General features: G+C 31.7%; 1 protein-coding gene across 4 annotated transcripts in view; it reads left to right on the forward strand.

Annotated features, from left to right (window-relative positions):
* Positions 1 to 5,084: 5,084 nt before the first annotated feature.
* The window catches only part of LOC124359175 (complexin), a 746,642-nt gene continuing 724,115 nt past the window's right edge, over positions 5,085 to 27,611 (forward strand). For all 4 annotated transcript variants that reach the window (XM_046811693.1, XM_046811695.1, XM_046811697.1 and 1 more), the window contains exon 1: positions 5,085 to 5,236. The gene's annotated coding sequence lies outside the window, so the exon portion shown is untranslated. The remainder of the gene's footprint in view (positions 5,237 to 27,611) is intronic.

Raw genomic sequence — 27,611 nt, forward strand, 5'->3', positions numbered from 1 at the left:
TTGATAGGTATTTGATCTTCCAATCATATGTTAGTTTGGTTATATACACGCATATGTGACATATACGGCCAAATACAAAATAATTGAACCGTTAAATGTAAGGGCTATGTGGCGTTGTGATAAGCACACTCACTCGGCAAGTGAGAGATCCGGGATCCAGTCCCGGCAGAGCAAGTACTTTTTGTGATTCAAAGTTTATTAAAATTATATATATATATATAAAAATAATAATATTCTATATATATAATTTATATATTGTATATATTAATCGACGAATTTCGTTCTCAAAAAGGATAAAAAATGTGTATACAAGCAAAGAATTAACAGTATGAATTTTCACATTCAGGTGAAATGTTTTAATCTGATTTATAGTGTAATTTTTTAACTCCTTGGTATATTATAAGAAAGGGGCTTTATATTAAAAATAAGATTAACAGTATACAAAGGCGCTTTTAATGTGTAACAGTTATTAAATATTTCATTATGAGCCAATGCATGTTGTGAAACCAATTTGTCGTCTTTTCTGTTGGATTAAGACCGATGGTTATTCATCCAAAATATATATACAGTATATATACAGGGTGTTCCGAAAAAAGGTGCCCATAAGTCAGGGCGTGATTCTCACATCAAAATAAGAAAAAAAGGTCTAATTAACATAGGTCCGAAAATGCTTAGTTACCAAGTTATACAGGGTGAAAGATTTCGTCTGAATTTCAGTTCCCCTGCTGCAACGAAGCCCTACGGGTATTTGTTGGCTGTTAATTAAGATGTACAATTTAGCGTACTTTATGTAAAATGAACTGAAAAATTGAATAAAAACCGTTTCCAGACCTGTAGCTACAGTAAATTTTTAAGATATGTGACGAAATACGCGAAACTTGGTCCGAAAAAAACAAGTTACATTTAGGTTTGAAGCAGATTTACTATGTTAAATGTACAATAAACACAAAATATTTTTTCACGGTACTTGTAGAAAATTTAATTTCGAAGAGAAAGATGTAAAATAAGTCTATAATAGACAAACGCAAACTTTAAAAAATAATCCTTAATTACATACAAAACGCATGAAAAATAGACAAAATCTGTTAAGCTCTCTACAAATGTAATATTGAAATTAAAACAGCTGTTTTATTAAAACAAATTAATGAGTTACTATTATTTTTTATCAAGTAAATATTTTTAACAATCATACATTATCATACATAAAAAATTTATCTGAATTATCATTCAACAAAAAAGTTACACTTGTCCTAAAAAAACTAACCACGTCACAGTAGATGTTCAAAATGTTTCCCCTCATTCAAAATACAAGCATCCAGCCGTCTTCTCATAGACTGCCGAACTCTTTCGAAGATCCCAGGTGTCTCACGTATCCTTTGAATCCCGTTAACAATCCTTATTCGCAACTCTTCTATGGTATCCACAGGCGAGTCGTAGACAAGCGTCTTTAAATGTCCCTATAAGAAAAAGTCTAGAGGATTGAGGTCAGGTGACCTTGCAGGCCATGCTACTGGGGCTCCTCGACCAATCCATCTGTTTGGATATGCTTCATTTAAAAATTCTCTTACTTGTAATGTGTAATGAGCTGGAGCTCCATCCTGCATGAACCACATGTTGTTGCGTGTGTATAGTGGCACATCTTCGAGTAACTCATTCAGATTAGTCGTCAAAGAAATGTAAATAATTTTTACCATTGAGCGTATCAGGTAAAAAACTAATAAAAATTTTATCACCCAGAATAGCAGCCCATACGTTTATAGAACACTGATATTGGTGACGGTTCTCTGAAATAGCACGTGGATTTTCAATTGCCCACATGTGAGTATTGTGGGTGTTAAGAATAGCCCATTCTTGAAAATTTTGCTTCATCAGTAAAGATAATGTAATTTAAAAAATGTGGATTTCTGCACCTTTGAATAAGCCATTGGCATAGCTGAACACGAGGAAAGTAATCTCGAGGCAAAAGAGCCTGGACCTTTGATAGTGATAAGAATGCAACTGCTGCTCGTGTAAAAATCTTCCAGACAATTGAATTACTAACACCGAAATCCAAGGCTAGTTCTCTAGTACTTCTTCCAGGATGATTCTCTATTTCGTCCAACACGCCCTCCTCCAATTCAGCTGTACACGTTGTACGTGGCCGTCCTGATCTACCAACTTTTCCAGATTTAAAGGTTCCCGTCTCGCTTAGCCTTCTATGAATGGAAGAAAACATTTTATGAGTCGGTAACTGTCTATGAGGAAAATGTTCCTGATAGAGTCGTCTAGCCTGACGACTGTTGCAATGTGCAAGACCGTACATTAAATGCATGTCTGCCATTTCACCATTAGTGTACATAATATTTCATATTACCTGCCATGATGAATAAGATATTATTAGCTATCAAAAATTAACTTCAACGGCACTCGCACTAACTTGTATTAAAGTACAGATCAACACACGCACTTAATGAGCAATGGAAAAATAGCTGCTTGTAATGTTTATTTAAATTATTATAAACAATGTTACATTGTTAAAACATATGTTTTAAATAGAAATTATTTTGTTTCTCAAATCAAATATTTTAATAAAACAGCTGTTTTAATTTCAATATTACATTTGTAGAGAGCTTAACAGATTTTGTCTATTTTTCATGCGTTTTGTATGTAATTAAGGATTATTTTTTAAAGTTTGCGTTTATCTATTTATTAGACTTATTTTACATCTTTCTCTTCGAAATTAAATTTTCTACAAGTACCGTGAAAAAAATATTTTGTGTTTATTGTACACATTTAACATAGTAAATCTGCTTCAAACCTAAATGTAACTTGTTTTTCGGGACCAAGTTTCGCGTATTTCGTCACATATCTTAAAAATTACTGTAGCTACAGGTCTGGAAATGGTTTTATTCAATTTTTCAGTTCATTTTACATAAAGTACGCTAAATTGTACATCTTAATTAACAGCAACAAATACCCGTAGGGCTTCGTTGCAGCAGGGGGAACTGAAATTTCAGACGAAATCTTTCACCCGTATAACTTGGTAACTAAGCATTTTCGGACCTATGTTAATTAGACCTTTTTTTCTTATTTTGATGTGAGGAATCACGCCCTGACTTATGGGCACCTTTTTTCAGAACACCCTGTATTATATATATATATATATATATATATATATATATATATATATATATATATATATATATATATATATATATATATAAATGCAGTAAAGTGATCAACAAGTTATTTGTAGATTCCATGCACACTGACTAAAACGTGCAATTAATAAAAGCGCTAATTATAGAATGCGAACAGTACAATAAAGGTAAAAACAGTTCTTAATTCTGCGATTAACTACTGAAATTTCCATAAATATCCACCTGAGGAAGAGATAAGGTTATAGATTTGAAGTGTAGTTTAACTAGTTTCTTGTATCATTAGCAAATATTTTCTTCCTAATCTTTACCTCATAAAAGGATTTTAACAAAGGAATTATGACAGTTGTAAATAGCTTACCGCTTATTATTCAATATTTGCAAATAACTATAATGTATAGTATATGAAATAACTCCAAATACACACACACACACACACACACACACACACACACACACACACACACATATATATATATATATATATATATATATATACATATCTTTAAAAGAGGTTTAAATATATATTTTATAAGTTATTAACGTGGGCGTAGACAGTTTTATGAAGTATACAAGAACATAGAAGTAGCACGAGTGAAGACGATAACTTACGTAATTTGTAACGTCTCCAACCAAACTTGGCAAGTAACTAGTACATGACTTGGTTGGGTTCGTTACCCAGTCTCATTTAATAACTAGTTTCATATTGCAGCCGTCCGTATTTTTTAATTTTGTCTCAGCTATTAAGTATGATAGAAGAACAGTAAAATCTTACATAATAAAACATTATAAATATTATTGTATAACATTATTATATTACCTTTATTCTCTTATTCAAATTAATTCTATTTATACCACCTTCTACCAACTGACTCGAAGCCCTTTAACATTTATTGCATTCAATAAACTTAGCGACAACGGAAAACAATCTTTCTTCTGAACACCTTCTAGCGTTATGTATTCAGTCAGTAAGTACTCTGCCGAATGTCAGCCCCTAGACTTACAAATGTAGGAAACTTAGTAACTAAGGATTTCAAGTTTGTTTGATCCAAAATATCTGGCCCGGTTTGAGACATACTTGTCTTTTTGGTTTTATTCGGTTAATTTTAATGAGTTTTTATTTAAATATGAAGAAATTAAATTAATATTTTAATAGGAACATAAAATCTTGTTCAGTCGTTCAAGTCAGTAAAATTACCGATTTGCTAAGTTGCTGATATTTTCACACAAACTTACCTTAATTGATTCATAAGCTTACTTATTACTAAAGTTACTTGACCACTTTTAATTAAACTATATAGAAATATTATATTTGTATAATTATTGTTAAACTATATAACATATACTACCAGACACTCAGCTTTATTATTGAGGTATTCTATTTCTAATAATTATTTATTAAGGAAAAGACGTAAGGTTGACTCACGATATGTTTACCCGTCATTTAAATTTATAAAAAAATTATACAAGGAAGACAGTATAAATCCATCTTACGAATTTAAGTTGTATAATTATTGTTACTTGTCTCATTCATTATGCATACAATCTTACGTGTTATTTTAAAAATATGATTCAATTATTCATTTGGCGACATAATCGTATTTTTATCAATAGTTTGACATTATGTTGATTTGATTTATTCTATAACCTAGCATTTAATTTTTAAATTTCATGAAAGCGAATGGCATTTACATATAGGTCATTACAATATCGTGACCCAGTTCTTGTGATAACTCATCTCTTACCACATGTAATAGACAAGTCTAATGAGCTCGCGGTAGTCATACTCTACTTATTGGAATCCAGAGCCACCTTGACGTGCAGGAAGGGAAGTGCATACTGCACAAATAATGGGCGTAGACCGCATGGTTGGAGGTTAGCCTACCAATCAATACGACGTAGTAGGTTTAGTTGAAGCGCTCTCCGCTGCGAGGAGCCACGGTCGACCACGTCACTTCGCGAGTCGCACACTGCAGACTATTTCAATACGTGGTTTCGTTTACTGGTGGTTGTTTAGCGTGGACTTTGAACAAGGAGGTGCTCTTGACAGTTCTTTCTCTTCCATTTCTCTTCCACCTTCTTCCTACCCCGAGATCGAAGTAAGTATACCATTGATATCAGTTAAGTTGCGCTATTGAGTAGGTTAGTTTTAGTGAGTGACCCTGCCATGCACTCATAAAAAATTCTACCCGTGACCCTTGACTTTTGGACGTGAATTTTTTTATAAAAATTCATAATACCGTGCCTGGTTTTAGTGATACATATAAATCATAGTTTTATATAACAAACTTAACCTATTTAAAATCATCATTTCTTTAATTTAAAATATTTCTCATGTATAGTAGTTTTCTCTATGGTATGAAAACTAAACTTTTATATACCATTTGAACGTGTATAAACCAGTGAAGTAAAATACAAACAAAAAATTTCAGTGATCAGCCTTGCCGAGAATAACGTTGAACTCTGAAAAGAGCAATACTCTGATATTGACTTTCTCCAGTCACGTGCACGCTGTGTCCATTCCTTATCGTATGAGCTGAAACTGTCTTCCTTCACTTATATTCACGTTATATCAATCTGTTTTTAAACTGTAATATATGCCACTCATACGTGAAATAAGTACATTTACTCTTTTGACGTTAATATATTCACACAAATAAAATTACGAGTGGCAAGGACATAAAACAGTAATATGCAATAAACGTAGTCACTAAGAAATAATTTATTAAATGAATAAACCCTGTATCTATAGTTGTAGTTTTATGAGTGTTGGGTCATATGAATAAAACTAATAAAAAATTACTAATATTAAATTTGACAATTTAATTTGAAACACATATACTCGTGATTAGAGTTTATGACGTATATAACTAATTCATAGATCATCTAAAAATTGCGTTTTTAATCGAATTTTGATATTGAAAATCTCATTAAACTTCATAAAATATTGTTTAAACTATATGAATATGCTTAAAATGCTCAGCAATATATATATATATATATATATATATATATATATATATATATATATATATATATAATATATAATCGCACTAACCTCGTATATATATATATATATATATATATATAATCGCACTAACCTCGTATATATATATATATATATATATATATATATATATATATATATATATATATATATATATATACATACGAGGTTAGTGCGATTTATTAAAACTAATACGATTTGTATTCACTGATTTGTTACAATGAATTACATGAAAAACTGAAAAAAATATTTTTCAAACTAAATTATTTAGTTAAGGAGTAGCATAAACAAACTTTAAATAGAAAGACATGTCTTTTCATGTATACCTAAGTCTGTTTTATGAAATACTGCGATTAATTCAATTATTGCATAGTAAATGAACTTTGTTAATGAAAACCTACGATGGACATCTAATTGGAGCCAAGTGAATAGCTACTGGATACTCTGAGGGATAAGAGTGGAAGGATTCCGGATTGACAATTCCCAACTGATTAACCTTCCGACCCTCATTTGCAGCGGTTGCTTCACTTGTTGTTGTTGAAGGGTTAAACTTGACAAGCAGAAGTTGTAAGGCTTTCATTTCGAAATACCAGGTACTGCGACATATTGTCTGAAACTCTTCACTTATGACGAGAAACACACTTGTGGATGTGTATCAAGTTTCAAACCTCTCAACATCCATATGTATGATGTAAGTGTACGAAAATAAAACTAAACTAAAAGAGGTATTTTCCGATTTTTATTTGAATTATGAAAATTACTATGGGTTAATGTTTACTGGAATGATAATTAGTTGCGAAATTGAAATATAAATTTATAAAAATTCATACGTTTTAGAAGGGCACTATAAGAATTCACAAACTATTTCGTTCTGAGTTTATTTCAACGAAAAATGATTAAATAGACATCGACGGTGTTCATAGTTTTCTCAACATCGAAACTTCCAAAATCTGGTAGAAGTTATGCAGTCAAAGACTGCGAGTTCGATATTGTAAAAGAAATTTCAGCAACGAAAATAGGAATAACTAAATGTCTTGTGCTTTAAATCCCACTCATACAAGCAGAACTATGTTTCATTCAGGTTCCAGACCTCTTTTTTTTGAAATGGGATTAAATTCTCTATACCGATACTGAATGCCACAGCTCATGTATACTCAATGTATACAATTTTGACATTGACTTTAATAATACTTCATAAAAATAATGTAATATTTAAGAGCCAGCAATTCAAATGCTCTAAAGATCACCAAGTGATAAGGTTAAGGATGATATACCAAATTATAGAATACTATATATAGCTCATGCAAAACATGGACAAGGTCTAAGTAATTCTCAAGGAACATTTAAATAGATTGTTTGATAAAACTATTGAATATGTCAAGTTGTCAATCATCTTAAAAATATAGTATAATTTGATAAATAGATTCATCCTCTCCAGCAAGATTGAGAAATAAATAAATATTGTAGGTTTATTGTAATCGATATAAACTGTTAATTAGTCATACATTTTAGCGTACATGAGTTACTGAACACTTCGATACACTAACAATAGTACACAAAAAAATGTAGAAATTGGTGCTTTTCAATAAACGCAAATGACAGCATCATAAATCTTAGAAAAACTGAGGAATTCGAAATAAACATACATGAAAGTGCAAGCAAAACGTACATTTATATATTTATGGAACAAATATGTATCAATATTTCGTGGTTTCTTGGCTTTAGCCTTCCTCAAAACTAAGTCAGTGGTTACATATTAAATAAATAAAACACACCCTCTTATTCATAGTTCTATAATTCATACTTTGCATTATCGTCTGTTAGATTTGCTGAACACGTCTTCTGTACCACCATATAATGGCATTTCACTTACAAGATTCGTAATGATAAATTAACCGTTGGTCCCCAGGTGTTATAGAGGGCTTCTTAGCACTAACTTTGTTTTTAAAATAAGATATCTTTACTTTACAACTAGGTTAAATGGAATGGACTTTCTCTACATGAGATAGAAAATACGTTCAATCGTACACTGTGAAAAGTTTATTCGTCTTAGTCAGCACCTGCGAAAAACATTAAATATATTAATATTAGGTGTCTGAAAAGTGGTATAATTGGAGTTGTTACCAAGTGGCCTTCTAAGATAATGTGAATTTATTTGACTATGCTACGTACGAAAACCATATCGCCAATAGTTTTTTTGGGTTAGTGAATCATACGGAGTTGTAAACTAAGAGACTTTCATTTGAGTAGTATTTGATTGTAAATTGCGTTGCAGGGGAGTTTCCGCAGGATGTCTCTTAAAGCACGACGATTGTATAGGGTCAAAATAGCTGCGTGCAGTATAAGAAAGCGATAGATACTGATATTGCTCTATGTCAGAAAAAGTACATTAATTAGGGAAATAGCACAATAAATTTTAATGTTCTAAGGATGTAATAGGGAATCTTTTCTTAAGTAAGGACATTACAGGAAGTTTATGTGCAATGACGAGTATTGCAAATGTAAGAAACAATTGTGTACTTTAAATTTGATTTGATAAGACTATTAGTGGAAGACAACGCAATTAAATGATTGTTACAAATGATTTATCAGTCATAACTATATATTGAACTATTAATATGTTAAGATTGAGGAGGATTAAGATTAAGCTGAAGGAAAGATCACATCGTTATATACCGTAAAGCACTTAGCCATTAAGGTGAAAAGATATGCAACGGTTATAAAGATTCAATTTGCCTTCACTGAAACGAGGACGGTATGGTGAAAGAGACGATCATTGGTATATATCGGCTTGTGGTAAATTAAAAAAAGTAAGCGGTACTTGTGTGGAAAATTTTCAACACTAAAACGAATAATTCAAGACACAGCCTTGAACCAACGTCATCAAATTCAATATAAACTAATTGCTCTTATCTAGAGCAAATACTAAACGATAAACTAACAAATGGAAACATAATTAGATCCCGTTAATTACGAAGCTACTTATATAATCGTTGAACTAGTATGGCACCCCTAACTTTGCTGTAAATAGTGCATACTACATAATATGCAAATTAGCTGACCATATATTTGTTACTAAGACTCAGATAGGTGAACATTTGTAGCTGAGATTTAGTGAATATTTTTATACTGGTAAAATTATAAGGTATTTAAAAAGCTGACACATTAACACGTATAGTTTAATAATCCTAACACATAATTTTATAGTGACTTGATTTGTAGACTTTTAATATTTTAGCAATAAATATTAAACCGAATATAATGAAACAAAATAGTGATTGCATCATTTAGCAGGTTATCTCGAGAAATAGTATCTCTTTAGAATTGAAATCTTGCAAGAAACATAAGTTTTACATAGACAAGAATGAACTGATTGTGCATGTACATTGTAAAACCACGAAATTTGGACACTCAGAGGCTGACACAATTTTTTTTTTGCCGGAAGTGTATACATTTCTTTTCTGTATGCTTGCCATCTTGTTATATCCATCAACAATGAAATATGCTCTAGTATTGTAATTTTGCTTTGATCCTCAGCGAAGCCTGTTACGCGACACGTGTTGTAGCGTACTACTAACTTGTACTTATAACCATTTCAGCTTCCTTTCCCTTCCCTTCTTTTTTGCATTGTGTGAAATCTGACGCTATATCTGATGCGTCTCCTGGAATCTGAAATCAACGACTGTTTGAAGTAATAAAAAACGACGGCTACGAAGAAGCTCTAAATTAACTCTTTACATGTTTCAAAGTCAGAGACTGAGTCTGTCACAATATCCGATTTCAGACTGAACAAAGCGGAAGGTGAAATGGAGCTGAATGCAACATTACATTTAATTAGCACTTCCCATAAGTTTGTATGAGCATTCCCATACCATTTCCCATTAGTTCGTTATGTATAAGCAGCTTTATAAATTGATGTATTTACAATGTTCACTTGTGTTCCTGCCATGTTTGTATACTCCACAAAATCATGTAAAGTTTCAAACTATATTTAAACCTTGGAAGATATAAAAAGAATATAACTAAAGTTATAGTACACTACATGAGAGTTCTAAAACTCGTTCAACTTTTCCCCGCGATGCATTGAAACATCTGAGTTGTTACTATTGGCTTTAGAAACTTTGAACATATATACTATCGCGTATATAGGTGGAACTATATTTACTTTACGTGTAAATATGGTTTAGTTATTGGTAAATTATTTAAAAATATGGACGATGTACATTTGATACCACCCTTGCTATCAGTTCAAAAAAATATATAATACTTGTACCGCTTTTTAAATCATATTTGGAGACTAATTTGAGGCAGGGTATCAAGGAAGATGTAGTGTTGCTTGATTATCCCCAAGTATTTGACTCTATAAGTCACAGTTACTATTAGGAAATCAGGATTTATTGGGCAGGGCTCTGTGGTTTATTATATCAAGATTTACCTTGAGAAGAGGCTCCTAGTATTAAAAATCGAGTTACAATCGCTATAGCGTAAACATATTATATGATGATGATAACACAATTTAGTCTAATATAGCTAATGCCAGTTCAAATTCTAACTTAGGAAATGTAAATGCGTGGTCTATAAAACATGGTATTAATTTCATCATGATATTCTTGAATACCGTAACAACAATACACAAGTCTTTCTAAAAAACCAATCGATAGCGGTATGTGCCACTGTCAATACAATGGGTGTTATGCTTGACAGGGCTCTTATTTTCAGTATCCCCGTAATTTATAAAATACAGAGAGTTGTGGGAAGACTACGGGGACCCTACATAAACAAATCATTGTTACATGAAGGTGATAAACTCAAGGTTATGCAGTCACTGATTTTGTCCCTACTTTATTACTGTTTTCTGTCCTTCGGCAATAGTGGATCTAACAAGGAGTGAATACCAAGAAGGAGAGCTCTACGTTTGTATTATTACATACTCAATGTATCTGCCTCTCGAGTTGCTGCGAACACAGTGAGGATGACAATCTTCAGAACCGTGGTATGATGCGCTGTTCACCGTTTGTATTATTAAATACTCAATGTATCTGCCTCTCGAGTTGCTGCGAACACAGTGAGGATGACAATCTTCAGAACCGTGGTATGATGCGCTGTTCACCGTTTGTATTATTAAATACTCAATGTATCTGCCTCTCGAGTTGCTGCGAACACAGTGAGGATGACAATCTTCAGAACCGTGGTATGATGCGCTGTTCACCGTTTGTATTATTAAATACTCAATGTATCTGCCTCTCGAGTTGCTGCGAACACAGTGAGGATGACAATCTTCAGAACCGTGGTATGATGCGCTGTTCACCGTTTGTATTATTAAATACTCAATGTATCTGCCTCTCGAGTTGCTGCGAACACAGTGAGGATGACAATCTTCAGAACCGTGGTATGATGCGCTGTTCACCGTTTGTATTATTACATACTCAATGTATCTGCCTCTCGAGTTGCTGCGAACACAGTGAGGATGACAATCTTCAGAACCGTGGTATGATGCGCTGTTCACCGTTTGTATTATTAAATACTCAATGTATCTGCCTCTCGAGTTGCTGCGAACACAGTGAGGATGACAATCTTCAGAACCGTGGTATGATGCGCTGTTCACCGTTTGTATTATTAAATACTCAATGTATCTGCCTCTCGAGTTGCTGCGAACACAGTGAGGATGACAATCTTCAGAACCGTGGTATGATGCGCTGTTCACCGTTTGTATTATTAAATACTCAATGTATCTGCCTCTCGAGTTGCTGCGAACACAGTGAGGATGACAATCTTCAGAACCGTGGTATGATGCGCTGTTCACCGTTTGTATTATTAAATACTCAATGTATCTGCCTCTCGAGTTGCTGCGAACACAGTGAGGATGACAATCTTCAGAACCGTGGTATGATGCGCTGTTCACCGTTTGTATTATTAAATACTCAATGTATCTGCCTCTCGAGTTGCTGCGAACACAGTGAGGATGACAATCTTCAGAACCGTGGTATGATGCGCTGTTCACCGTTTGTATTATTAAATACTCAATGTATCTGCCTCTCGAGTTGCTGCGAACACAGTGAGGATGACAATCTTCAGAACCGTGGTATGATGCGCTGTTCACCGTTTGTATTATTAAATACTCAATGTATCTGCCTCTCGAGTTGCTGCGAACACAGTGAGGATGACAATCTTCAGAACCGTGGTATGATGCGCTGTTCACCGTTTGTATTATTAAATACTCAATGTATCTGCCTCTCGAGTTGCTGCGAACACAGTGAGGATGACAATCTTCAGAACCGTGGTATGATGCGCTGTTCACCGTTTGTATTATTAAATACTCAATGTATCTGCCTCTCGAGTTGCTGCGAACACAGTGAGGATGACAATCTTCAGAACCGTGGTATGATGCGCTGTTCACCGTTTGTATTATTAAATACTCAATGTATCTGCCTCTCGAGTTGCTGCGAACACAGTGAGGATGACAATCTTCAGAACCGTGGTATGATGCGCTGTTCACCGTTTGTATTATTAAATACTCAATGTATCTGCCTCTCGAGTTGCTGCGAACACAGTGAGGATGACAATCTTCAGAACCGTGGTATGATGCGCTGTTCACCGTTTGTATTATTAAATACTCAATGTATCTGCCTCTCGAGTTGCTGCGAACACAGTGAGGATGACAATCTTCAGAACCGTGGTATGATGCGCTGTTCACCGTTTGTATTATTAAATACTCAATGTATCTGCCTCTCGAGTTGCTGCGAACACAGTGAGGATGACAATCTTCAGAACCGTGGTATGATGCGCTGTTCACCGTTTGTATTATTAAATACTCAATGTATCTGCCTCTCGAGTTGCTGCGAACACAGTGAGGATGACAATCTTCAGAACCGTGGTATGATGCGCTGTTCACCGTTTGTATTATTACATACTCAATGTATCTGCCTCTCGAGTTGCTGCGAACACAGTGAGGATGACAATCTTCAGAACCGTGGTATGATGCGCTGTTCACCGTTTGTATTATTAAATACTCAATGTATCTGCCTCTCGAGTTGCTGCGAACACAGTGAGGATGACAATCTTCAGAACCGTGGTATGATGCGCTGTTCACCGTTTGTATTATTAAATACTCAATGTATCTGCCTCTCGAGTTGCTGCGAACACAGTGAGGATGACAATCTTCAGAACCGTGGTATGATGCGCTGTTCACCGTTTGTATTATTACATACTCAATGTATCTGCCTCTCGAGTTGCTGCGAACACAGTGAGGATGACAATCTTCAGAACACTGGTATGATGCGCTGTTCACCGTTTGTATTATTAAATACTCAATGTATCTGCCTCTCGAGTTGCTGCGAACACAGTGAGGATGACAATCTTCAGAACCGTGGTATGATGCGCTGTTCACCGTTTGTATTATTAAATACTCAATGTATCTGCCTCTCGAGTTGCTGCGAACACAGTGAGGATGACAATCTTCAGAACCGTGGTATGATGCGCTGTTCACCGTTTGCTGCCAACTGAATTTTTCCAGAGTGAGGCTAAACGGTTGTGGAAAGGGTTTCTTCTATTTTGGGTTGAACTTATATAATGGTCTCCCCTGCGATCTGAAGTATTACTAATTTTAAATATAAAATTAGGGGATACCTTGGCTACCATTTCACATTAGTTTTGGACACTACTGTTATACAATCTTAAAATATACCTTGTAATTTATTATAATGATATTAATTGTTATTGTTATTTTCATAGCTTGCACTCTCCCTCCTCCACAATCGAATGGTTTGGCTCTGAAAGAGTATTATCAAAGATTGTCAACCTTCATTGAAAATTAAAATAACCTTTTTAACACTTTTTGATCTTTTTTATTTTCGTACAATGCACGTTTCAAATTCTAGGAATTCATCTTAAGGCACTAAAGTTAATTTATTATATATATTTATTTATCAAACCCCTTTCGAGGCTACATCTGTAATTAAAATAACCAATGGCAAATAAATAGTCTCAACAGATCAGAAAAATCATTCATTAAAAGCCTGTTAACGACCATTTTTATTGAGACCTGTAACAGACATTAATGACTATTGAGACCTATAACAGATATTAATGTCTATTGAGACCTGTAACAGATATTAATGTCTGAGTTTTTAAATTAGTTCTGTCAAACATCATTCCTAATCTAATAAGAGAACTATGTTCTGCAAGATATCAATTGAAGCATTCCTTGGTCCCCTTCAAGGAACTGATTTTTATAATACTATTTCAAAAACTATGCAAAACCTTTAGAGAATACTATATTTCAACCTTTTTTTCACTTTAGCCGTAATAATTAGTCACCTTATAATCTTTTTGTTTAAAATTATAAACATTTATTTAATCTGTATTCGGTAAAAAGTCTAGCAAGTCAAAATAAAAATCCTTGCACATCCCTTTTTCTTGATATTTTTGACGTGTTTTCCACCAACCAGTTTTCCACATAATTGTTTTTTTGATTTTCTATTTAGTTGTTTACTATTTTGATCTATATGTTTTGTCTGAGTGATATTGGACGTTCTAAAAATATTATATTTTACAAAAGCCCATTTTAAAAATTTATTAAGCCTTATCTGATATATTTTTTGTGTGACATCCGCCAGGATCCGATGCCAAATGGTCAAGGTAACAAGCGGCTGATTCTCTGCGGGTAGTTTGTTGATCGAATATCAAGATGGTTGTGTCTATCTCAATGGCCCTTTTCGCTCGATAGTGTATACTGCAGTCTGCGCCCCGCAGTTATTTCGGTCTGGGAGCAGCTCCTGCACGGTATTCTCGTTCAACATTCTCCTCAACACCAGCTCTGAGTGAATTATATTCTGCCTATGCGTTTGAGATTATTAGTATAAAGTTTTATAGAAGCTGGTGTGAATTATATTGAGCAGCTCTAGTCTCAATACTTTACACATAGTTAACAAATATACATGTTTGTATAGATCGCCTGGTATTGATTTAAATATACCATTTTTATTTTTTTTTCGTGCTAGACAGTCTCGACTTCATTGAAAGGAATATACATAATCTTACGATAATTATCGAGAGTAAAATAATAAGGCATCAGTGTAATACTGATAAATGATTAAAACTTTGGCTGGCAACCCTGGGTTTTGTACGCCATTCCAAAAACCAAATTTCATTAATAACTAGTAAAATGACGTATTATGAAATATTATGGAGTCCTAAGACATTTGTGAAACGTAAACGGTAAGTACATACATAAAATAAATAATATTTCAGTGTTCATGCTTAAGAGTATCAGAGTTTAATGTGACTCTAAAATCATGTTTGGCGTATAGGGTGTTCGAATAATGTGTCCAAGCGTTTTTGGTCCTAATTAGTTATATTTAAAACTTCACGATGATTGTGTCCTTTTTTCCCTATCAAAAAAGGAAATACAGAGATTTTTTAAACCTACCTCGATAAAAAAGCTAATTATTGTCATTTACTGATGTTGATGTTTCAATGATGTTTCCATAGTAACGATTTCCTTGTTGTCCTGACCAAGAAAAATATGTACACCCGTAGGTCTGAGAAGCCTACTTTGGGTAAAAGTTTTCTACTTCCGACTGAATAAAATCATTTACAGTGCAAACGTTGAGTTTGCCTTACTGTTCCGATAAAAAAACTATATACTGATATAGCTCTCGGAAATGTACTTAGGCCTAAAAGCAACTATTTTTACTTTTTTTTATATACATTCGATCTAAGGTATTTCCAGTCTCATTGTTAAGTTTGCCTTATTGTTGCGATGAGGAAAATATGCATATACATACATAGGAGTGAGAATCCTATTAAGGACTAAGCAAATTCTTACCTACTTTCCGGTAAAACGAGCATATTCTGAAGTTCATAAAACTTTCTAAAATAATCATTTATAAGATCTTGCATTGCGCAGTCTTATTGGTTTTTGGAGTGTACTCTGGGAAAGAATGGATCGTTAAGGTCTGTTAGTGCTCATTTCTCTGGTTTTCTTTAAGCCACTGTTAATGACATACCATAAAGTTAGGGAAGCCCACCAGTTTGGAGTACCGTATGAGAAAACATTCCTAGCTTTGTTTATTATGATTGATTTTATAAACAATTTTACAAAATATTTACAATTTGATGTTTTAAATTCGACACTGATACAAACTTGGGTACAATTTAGATATTAACTTAGCATTTTTTATTTGCATTCGACTGCTGATGGAGTACAGTGCAATTATTATCTTATAAAGGTTATTTCCGCTAATTCGTCGAATTTCTGCTGAATACTTTTAACGGCTGTTAAGTTTCGGTCATATTTGAATTATGAAATATAAATACTACCATTTTATAGAATTCCAAGATATTCTATCAACAGTATAATCGTTTTTCTCTAAAACCGTCCTCGGATTTCAACAAATTTTACTAAAATAATTAAACAATAGGTCCAGCCATTATAAAGATTAGCACTTATAGAACACACTTAGATATTCGTGTATTATCATTATATTTAAGTGTAATATCTACTGTAAACAGACTCTGTATGATTGGAATAAGCTAAGTTTATAATAATTATGAATTTTTTATGCGTTAGAAAATTAGGTTTACGTATTAGATTTTATTTTTAGCTGTTTTCTTTAATTTTCAGCGGTGACCTTATTTTACATACTGCACCAATTTGCTCGTGTCAAAAATATAATAATAAACGTCACAAAAGTGATAATACAAGGTTATCATGTGTGGGTTACCGGAGGTGCAGTAAAACAGTTTTATTGCGCAGCATGTACCCTAGAAATGCTGGAGACAACCCTTCTCATGACTGTTTATCGACGGTAAAACTGACGTAACGTAAAATTTGTCACACCTCGTTGTATTTTAGTTTAACTTTATTTAATTTTGTATATTCTTCGTTATAAAGTTTATGATTCAGTGAAATATGGTAATGTATTCCCTCTATCAGAATGTTTAAAATCTGAAAAGTTCTTGATTATAAGGTTTATAATTGAAATATAGTAGGCGTATATTCTCAGAATCAGAATTTTTACATTTTCATAATACCACTCAATAATGTATGGCTACTATATTGATAGGATATATATTTTCCGGTTTTATCCAATGTATTATCACCTATAATTTGATCTTAAGTCAAAGTTATTATTTCTTATGTTTTATAAATATACATAATCATTATAACATTATGGTTAGTTAATATTAATAAAACTAACTTCTCTCATTATATTGATACTATTTTGACTTATTCGGATAAAACTACTTTAATTTAAGAACATTTGTCACTATAGGTATTATAGTGTAGGTATATATTATTTACATATTTCTAGTAATATAAACTATTCTTAGGAAGTTGTGAACTGATCAATTTTATAGTCTTAGCAGTTTTTACTAGCACCTCAACTTAGAAGTCTTTGCAATGTATTAAATTTCAGCAAATTATTGGTTACAAAATGTTTTCATTCAGTAGAGTTTATGCTAGTATTCACTATATTGTACTCGAGAAAATTTAGGTTGCAAGTTTTAGGATGCAGCTTATATTAGTTTACATTATAGTTACATTGTTTAGATTTTAAACCATTAATACCGACCGTTACCACATAAATAATAGATTTATCATTGCCTGAAAACTATATAAAGAGTATGGAAGTCTCACCTTTATGGATCTGCATATGACAATTGACGCAAATTTAACATTCATTTACGTGTCTGATGGTTGAGTTTAATCGTCCTAAGCTAAATTAAATAACCTGAAGAAAAATAATCATTTCATATTCTAAAACCCTTTTGATTCCCTCCCATTTCGACCCACACCAAAAGTGTGGCTGCCGATCGATTTCTTTGTTAGAGGATTTTGTTTCTGCAGATTTAAAAACATCTAGGTTGCATGCTCCTACAAATCAAATTGCATCTCGGCTCTTTTTATCAATCAATGAAATTTTGAAGCAATTTTGTTCCATTTTTTAAAGGATACTTGGATGAATTCTGTTTATGAAGATATAATTCGGATGTTATAAATTGAAAAAGTTTGTAACATCTAAAGGACTAATTTAACATGTTGCATATATACAGAATTTAAAACAAAACAACTGATTTCAAGAAGTTGCAACAACAATACAATACAAATGTAACTTACCTTCCTTAAGTGGAAGGAAACAGAGGGAAAGAATTTAATTTACTTAGAAAAAATATTATAATTATAAATCTCATGAAACTTAGCTTGCAAATTATGTAATAAACGTGATTTTTTTAAGTGGAACAAAAGCCAAGGATGTGGACTAAGAGCGATGATAATATTATCCAATAGCCAGTTTTATCCTCCAGAAGAGATTACAATCACAAGTTGTATACTATTCGTCTTATTCCTATTGTAATACTAAACGGTGCTTCTTGCAACTTTCATCATACCACAAGCTGTGAGATTTAGACAACACAATACAATATCTGCTTGGAGGTTCATTTGTAAAAATAGGTTAAAATATTAATACAATAAATAAACATGCCTATATTTTAAATACATAATAACATTGAAATGATATGATTCGTAGTTTAATTACTACATAACATATATAAATTGTTATTTTTATTAATATTTGAATGTTTTGACGCTTTCTAGGTAGTTAAAGCAAGTGGTAATGCAAATTACAGCACATGAAAATAATTTTTTATTCAGACATGGAATTAATTAAATGACAAATTTTAATGCACATAAAACATATTATTTCCCATTTACTACATATTTTTTCCGGAATACAATATTTAGTAATCTGATTAATTTTAAGGATTTTTTACGAGGTTTTTAATCTAGTAAGAAATTAATGTTGTGTTCCTGTCTCATAGACTATTGGATTCATTTAAGGTATATTTAATTATAAGGCTATATAGTGATCAATTATGATTACTAAACATGGAATAAAATATTAATCTAAAGCTTATGGCCTAGATAATTATTGTCATTACATCACGTAAGAATAAGCTAAGACTCAATTTTAGTCGCCATACTGAATTAGATACGGTGAATTATACCTTAATAAATTGCAGGAATTTAAGAGAGAAACATCTAAAAGTACCTGAATTGTATTAAATTGTACTTTTCGTATCCCAATTTGAATCTATAATCATGTATTAACACAGAAAAATTCTATTTTCATTTACTGTATGCAACGTATAATAATATTTTGATGAATTTAATTCAAAAGTCAACAGTATTCTTTTTGACGCAATTACAAAAGTATGACTTAGAAACATGTTTTGGAGCGTCAATGAATTAATGTGGAAGGTACTTAAAAACACCTGCCATAAACTTTATTTATACTCAAACTTCATGCGATACAAAGAACACCAATTAAGAAAACAAACTTCTCAACATTTTCAGAAAGAATCATAAGTTTGTAGAAGCAACCTATTATTTAATGTCTGGAATGCTTAAGAATATCAACATATTACATTTGCAGGCAAATAACGTTTTAAAACTAAAACGTACGTAAATATTAAAGAAAATAAAATCCTAGGTTTGTCTATAAATAGGTTATAATTGCCTAAAAATGTTATTTACAATATATATTTGTTTGCAATATTTTTTATTTATTCATTTATTTACCCAGACGGCTTAGATATTGTATGGAATTAGAAGTTCTATGATCGAAATGGAAACCAAGATTTAGTAGAGGAATACTCATATGTAAAAAACTTCTCTAGACTACACCCTACGCAATAGTGCGTATATCCTGCAATTTCTAAGTACTCTCATTTTCGCATGAGAAATTAAATTAAATTTGTTATATTGATAACTCCACAATACGGGGCTATCTTTATATTAGTATGAACATCTCTTTATAAAAGCAAGTTTTGGTTATACACTTGTTTTGGCATTACGATATCTTCAGTATGGTTTCGTACAATTTTGATTAGAAATTAAATTTATAAGCGTAAATAATGATAATTTATTTTTGAAATATATAGTATGTTGAATTTATCTTATTTAAAAAAAAAATGTGTACACTCATTTAATATTAAGAGTGTACACTTGCTTAAGAAATATATTAACTTTTTGAAACGATACTTCATAAATATCCAGATATTAAATACAGAAAATACTCCAGACTAATAATATAACATAACTGTGCTGAACAAAGTTAAAGCGTTTTAAAACATCGTAACTGATTTAGATTAGTAGTAATAAAATTACGTATTTATATTTACAGATTCGATGTATCTCTGTTGAGCTTGGAAGACTATTTCAGTGTCTAATTGGAGTTGTCTCTTTAATCATAAGATTTTTTGAGATATTTCATAATTAAGAAAGTAGAGCTCCCGGATCTAAAGAAATATGACAAATTTGTGCATAAAGAAGGTGAATCTCTCTCAGTTATCTTGAAAACTAAGTGGGAGCTGAAAATGTAGTGGGAAGGAGTGGAATTTGTCACTCTCTTTTAATTTAATAATATTTATCTCAGAGATGGCAGAAAACCATCAATGTGGATGCCAGTACACCATTAGTTCATCTAGTTCAGGGGACTAATTCAATGAAGAGAAAATGGAAATAGAAATAATATTATTTTCACTCAAGGTTTTCTCTAAAGAACGAACATCCTTGTTCAGTGCGCGAAGTTTTAGTAGTTTTCTTCCAAGAGTTCTTTTAAGTTTCAAGAGAGAAAGTACTTACAGAGATATTCTTATGATTATTTTAAAAGTTTCAATGTATACTTGTGACGTAAAGGAGCTAGGTCACGGTTCAAATAGTGATTCTTCGTGATTTGGTGACAGCGGGCCATTGTCATAATTACAACTTACGAGAGAGAGAGAGAGAGAGAGAGAGAGAGAGAGAGAGAGAGAGAGAGAGAGAGAGAGAGAGAGAGAGAGAGAGAGAGAGAGAGAGAGAGAGAGAGAGAGAGAGAGAGAGAGAGAGAGAGAGAGAGAGAGAGAGAGAGAGAGAGAGAGAGAGAGAGAGAGAGAGAGAGAGAGAGAGAGAGAGAGAGAGAGAGAGAGAGAGAGAGAGAGAGAGAGAGAGAGAGAGAGAGAGAGAGAGATTCGTATGTTCATTTTATCCATTTATTCACAGACGCCACTATCGCCGGCCAACTTATAAAAGAAGACCTTAAAACTTTTAAAGATTGGTGTGTAAAAAAACTAAATGCTAGTAAATTTAAGTCAAACTAAGTACTTAAATTTCAGTCATTCAAATTTAATTTTCCTTCTGATATATTATACTACATAGATAATTCTACTCTAAGCCTAAAGTATCTAACCATAGAAAAGGTTAAATATTTTAAATGTCTAGAAGTTGTACTGGACGAACTATTAAATTGGGAAAGACACTCAATCAACTGTTCATAGTAAAATTAAATCTATGATAAGGACATTTTACTACTTAAGAAACTTTTTCTACGAAACAACCTTCAAATTGCTTTATTTTGTACTCTCGAGAATTCAGTATGCTATACATTGTTGGGGAGGTAATTACAAGACATATTTTGAACATCAGAAAATCCCAAAATTACCTTATCAGAATGATTAGATGTAAAAAAAGAGAGATAGTTCATTTACACTATACTGCACATTAAAGATACTTCAAAATGCACATCAAAATCTGTTTATTTACAAAGTTTTTAAACATATTTTATCTTAAAAGTGGAAATACTGGAACAAAACATTTAATGCATAATACAAGAAGTGGGTCAAATAGAATATCCAAACCTCCCAAAAGTTACAAAAACTATTTTTAAACAATCTTTCCAATATATAGGTCCTAAGTACTTCAATTAATTATCATATGAGGTAAAAAGTTGTATAAACTTAAAAATATTTTCTGTAAAATTTAAAGAGTGGATATTAAAAAAAATGTATATTTTATGAATGTTTGCTTACTATAAATTATGTACATATGTTGAAACTAATTTTAATATTTTTCTCGACTGTTTGAGTTTTATTATTCTTCTAAAATTTTAAATGTAAGTACGTATATTATGTGGGAAGTGTTAAGTTGAACTGCAGTACCACCTATTATAGGAATATAATCTGTATCTATGTAGTTCTTTTAGTAAACCAAGCGCTGCAGAGAGTGTCTTTGAATGTATCGAGACTGGACTCATTTATTATTTTTTTACTATGTATTTATATTATTTTAAGGACTGTTGTAAATTTGTTTATATTTAATAATTCACACTGACCACACATACTTGTAAATGTAGTCAGTTATTTCCAGGGACATTTTATGTTATATTCTTGTAAACTAAGGAATGGAAAATAAATTATTATTATTGTAGTTATAAACCTAGTTTGGTAAGGTTTCTAACCCATAACTTAGGTAACATGCATAACGACTCTATTGAACTACATTGTATACACAGTCATACACTATACCATGAAACTAGTTATTAATTAACTAGTTGATTTGATTAATAATTGTTTATTATTAAAAAATAAACAATTGTTTTTATTTATTTGGTTAATTTTAAATTTCATCGCAATTATACTGACGCCCTTAAATATATGTTGATGTTAACCAACATTGTGTTTTTTTTGTAGGAAATAGTATTGCTTGTTTAGGTGAATAACAAAGTTTACGAGTTAAAAATTTTGCTATCGTACTTTCCCTTGATCATAAATTAGCCTTTCATAGGTAATATTGTTAGATTTTATTATAGATATTTTTCAATGTTTGCTACCAAATTAGGTCGTCTGGCACATACCTAATATTAGGTATGCAGTGCTTGGTCTGTACTGTAGTCCAGATGTCAAAGACAAAGTTAATATCTAATATTTACTATACATTTATAGACTGTTATGAAACCCATTTAAGATGTCTTTTGACAGAAGTAAATTTCGAATATTTAACGGAACAGTATCAGAATCATGTTTTGACAGTCTTTTTTTGATCATTTACATCATTTATTTTAAAAGTTTACTAAGGTTCATCTCAATTTCTAAAGCTATCTCTGTAATTAATGTTTTCAAGTTTCTTGAATGATGCTTGTGGACGACATTATTTTAAAAGTCTTAATTGAGTGTAACGCCGTCGATAGCAGAGTTTTACAGTTAATTGTTCACTCGCGAACTCACCAACTCCACTTAGGCAGCAATATTTATAATTGGTCGGGGAGTGTTCTTCAAGTAAACTCAATCAATACTCAATTAATCAATAAAATTAATTTTTAAGTTTCCTTTGCAAAGCTTGCACGCGAATAATTATTTTACTCTAGAATTAGAGTTTTGTCATAGTGAGAACTCACTAATTACAAACATTTTTAATTTTTAAGGGAAGACAATAACTATTTTCCGAACCTATACATTGTATTGTATATCCAAACGATTACCAATAGTTTACCGATATAACAAGAAGTAAGGGATATATAATGAATAAATGAAAAGTTGAATATACCTTTAATATGTTCTTGCTGTATACTGAATTTTGCTAATTTTAAATATAATGCATTACTATATTATGGACATAATTTTAGGTTTTGCATGACATTGGCTAAAATGGGATACTAGGTCATTGTCAAACAAATAAAGCCAGTTTGGTTAGAATAAAAATTGATATCAGTAACTATATTAAGCTCTATCCAGTACCAAAATATCCAACAATTTTGATATTTAGAATTAACCTACATAATCTATAGATTTGTGTATTAATTTTATTTAGTAATTATGGTAGAAATAATATACTGGCAGAAGTAAAAATGGGTAAAAAATTTGCACCTCTATTTTGAAAACGGGAAAAAAGAAACTGCTGGATTCGTCGATACCTTCGGTTTTATAAACATTAGTGCATGTCATTGTAAAATTGTTCCAACGTTTTCAAATTGTATTATAATTGCTACATCAAATACTTTCAATGAAAAAAGTCTAAACCCATTTTCTAATGTTTATTGATCTCACCAGTAATCGAAACTTTAACAGTAGCTTTAAATATGATAGTAGTAATCATAACCTAAGACGTAAAGTATAATACTATCTCATGCTATCTGTGCCTCATGCTGACCTGCTCTGTTTGTTAAAACAATAAGTGATTAGATATAAAACATAAGAAATCTTATAATTAAAATTAAAAAAATTAAAAATATTTACCTTTAAATATTTGAGTGAGAGAGAGAAACTTTGCATTACAGATAAAGTATTCACATGACACATATTTTTGGTACTTACTAACAAAATATCTAAATAAAATCTTGAAAATGTTATAAACATATAAGATATTTACTTGTACGATAAATTTACAGCCAGAAATAGGTGTGTGGTAGGCACCGTAACATTGCCCAGATATCTCGCAATATTACAAACCGGAGCTTCTGGCATACTCCATTCCGTTCCGGCATTCCCAGAGGAGTTTCAGGTGTGTATTGATAACTATTTTATTCTTATCGAAAAATCAGAAAATAACGAGTCGATTTTTATGCTATTATTTTACTAAAGTGAGGATATGTTTGTTATACATTATTAGCTAATTTCTGTTAATCGTTATCGCTTGCAATGTCATAATATGAATTTGTCTCCAATCAACACAAACACACAGCAAGAAATGGATGATTACAGTAATATAATTCTTATAAAAAACACTCTAGTATCATAAATTTATTTAAAACTAGCATTTACCCGCGGCTGTGTCCGAAATTCATCTCCGTTACATGTATCTGAGTGAATATTTTCAAATATTTCAATAACGCTGAAACAATTTTAGACTAATATGAAAAACCCCAACGTCCAGGTTCTTAACTTTCTCAGTGAATGAACGCTTATGATAGAATACGATGGGGTGAAAAATGGACGCGATGTCCTTCAACGATGTTTTATAGTTAAACAGTTGCATTTAATTTCTGGTGCATTGCTTTTGTAATATATAACAATACAATTTCTTTGTAATATGTAATACCACTAGCAGTTTCCCAACGGCTTTGCTTGCAATTTTATTGGCTTTGCACGTGTACGAGCATTTATGGTTCCAGTATATTGTATTCCTGACGCGAATATTAAGTTTGGCTTGTATCCATTATTAAGAACATCTACTAAAAGCGTATATCTATAACAATTTTAATTTACTCCAGACTTGGTATTATTGTTCTGTATTTTACTTTGCTTCCCGAACAAGATAGTACACAGAATCCTACTTCTGTCAAAAAACTGATAATATGAGGTTTATCAGAGACTTTCAGTTTATAGTAAATATCTGATAGTAACTTTATCTTACATACTACATATATCCTACATTATAATACTACCAAGCACTAAATACTTAAAATTTGCTGAAATGTACAAATAAAGTATATTTCTATTAAAACGTTTAAACGTCTTATCAGGACATATTCATAGTCTATGCTAAACAACGGTACAGAAAAAAATTATATAATAAGTAATGTTACCATCGAGCTTACTGTAAATGTAAACACAAAATAGTGGTTGCATTATTTAAAAATACGGTTGTTATGTCATAAAACAATGTTTACACATAATAGCTTATCCCTGACCAAGACGGAATTTTTTTCAATCATAGGGATTCTCGAAATAAGAATAGACCTATTCCAGGGATCCTAAGAATGACAATGAACAATTTCAGTACAATCGGTGTAATAGTTTACGCGTGAAAGCAAAACAAATTATGAAAGAAGACACTTTCGAATTTATAATATTATTCAGTATATTTTAGTAGTTAGTGAAAAAGCCGGCAGAGGCAGACCACCCTTTCAGTATGTATAGTGGGAGAATGGTTTGATGTATTGAGGTAAAAGTATTTTCCATAAAACGGCCTTGCAGAGTCCATTGAAAATATGTTCATCAAAATCTATGTACAGAATATTCCAAAATGTAGAAGCAAGTTTTCGAATCTAAACATTTATAAATGCAAGTATAGGGCAAATAATACATCCTTGTAAATGTCTTGTTAAAATTAACTCTTTGGATAAAATCATAAATTACTTCTCTCATTTCGTTTTAAAATGGCGGTCATTTTTTATGTTGACATTAACCATTCTGTATTTTTTTCAATTTAAGATTTTTTTATTCTAATTCCGATTTCATGCTCACTAGAAACTCAGCCTCATTCTAATAAGCCACGTGACCACTTTAAATTAAAGTTTCATTTTGACTATACAACTTAAACTGAAAAATTAAAAATTCATATAAGTCAAATATTTAGATAGCAATATGGGTAATTTTGTACTGAAGTTTAAAGGTCCCGTTAAGACCGACAAAGTATGTCTTTAAACTTTTTTCTTATGTTTTATATTTTTCAAAGCATAAGCTGAAATCTGTTTTTAAGTAATTTTCCAAAGTATTTTAATGACACTTTAGACATTTTCCTCCAAAACTGAAAGTTCTGAGTGTGAATCTAAATTATTACGTTTTTATGAATATAAATTTTAAAGTAAATAAAAAAATGGGTGTTTTATACATTTACTTTATTTTGACATGAGGCATTTTAATTCTTCTACTGTTATTAAATATTCTATAAATATTTTTTTGCTTTGGGTTCCAACTGCTTTGGGTTTTTTGATTTGGGAAAGTTGGTGTGAGAAAGGTCTGTTCTGACACATAGGTTGCGTGATACACAATCTTATAGATGGTGTTGCATTATACTCTTTCGCACAAAATAAAACACTGTTTACGTCGTACAATAAAAGAGGGAGGATTTACATTGAGTACTGGCTGTTAATATGTTTTCGGTAACATGAGCAAACTTTGTATTTAGTTATTATAAGTAAATGAAAAAAAAACACTAATTTTTCAACATGGTTGAATGTTTTTACTGTAATTTCCACGCTTATTTAAGTAACAATAACAGATCCTTTTATTATAAACCGTCGCAATTTTTGCACAAAATAAGTTTAAATGTGTAAGGAAACTGTAATGGTTTTACAATGCCATTATTTTATTGAATATCGACAGTGAAAAACGTTTGTTAAGTTTATACCTTTAAAATTGAAATAAAATATTCTTCATAATCAAATAAAGTAACCGCCACTGGGAAAATTGCTAAGAAAGGCCTACGTTAACAGCTGCAGATTATTTACTGAATAAGTGGACAAATGTGACATTTAAATTTGTTAATTTTCAGGAGATTTGGCTGGTAAGGTTTTGAAAGTAAATTTTATTATTAATGTGACTAAGACTATGTGTATATAGAATCATTGTAGGACGCTGCTTATATGAATAAACAGTAATCTAGTTCACTATTCAGTTTCGAAATGATTCCTGCTTCATAATGATACCTTTGACTATTACCTTAAAAATGATTTAAGTGAAATCAATGTCATAAATTAAAGAATTTAGATTTTGTGTACTATTATTTCTACATGATTGGGTTAGTATGAGTACTTATTTATTTTTATATATTAATACAATAGATAAAATTATCGTTTTAGAGGTATATTATTGAAATCGCCACACCTTATTTGAAGTAAGAATGAACTATACATATCCTTATCAACTTCCCCATTCGATCAACTTCTTTCCTGGCAGTGACTCATACGTTGGAAAAGACAACATCC

Source organism: Homalodisca vitripennis, chromosome 4, assembly GCF_021130785.1.
Source record: "Homalodisca vitripennis isolate AUS2020 chromosome 4, UT_GWSS_2.1, whole genome shotgun sequence".
Classification (NCBI taxonomy): Eukaryota; Metazoa; Arthropoda; class Insecta; order Hemiptera; family Cicadellidae; genus Homalodisca; species Homalodisca vitripennis.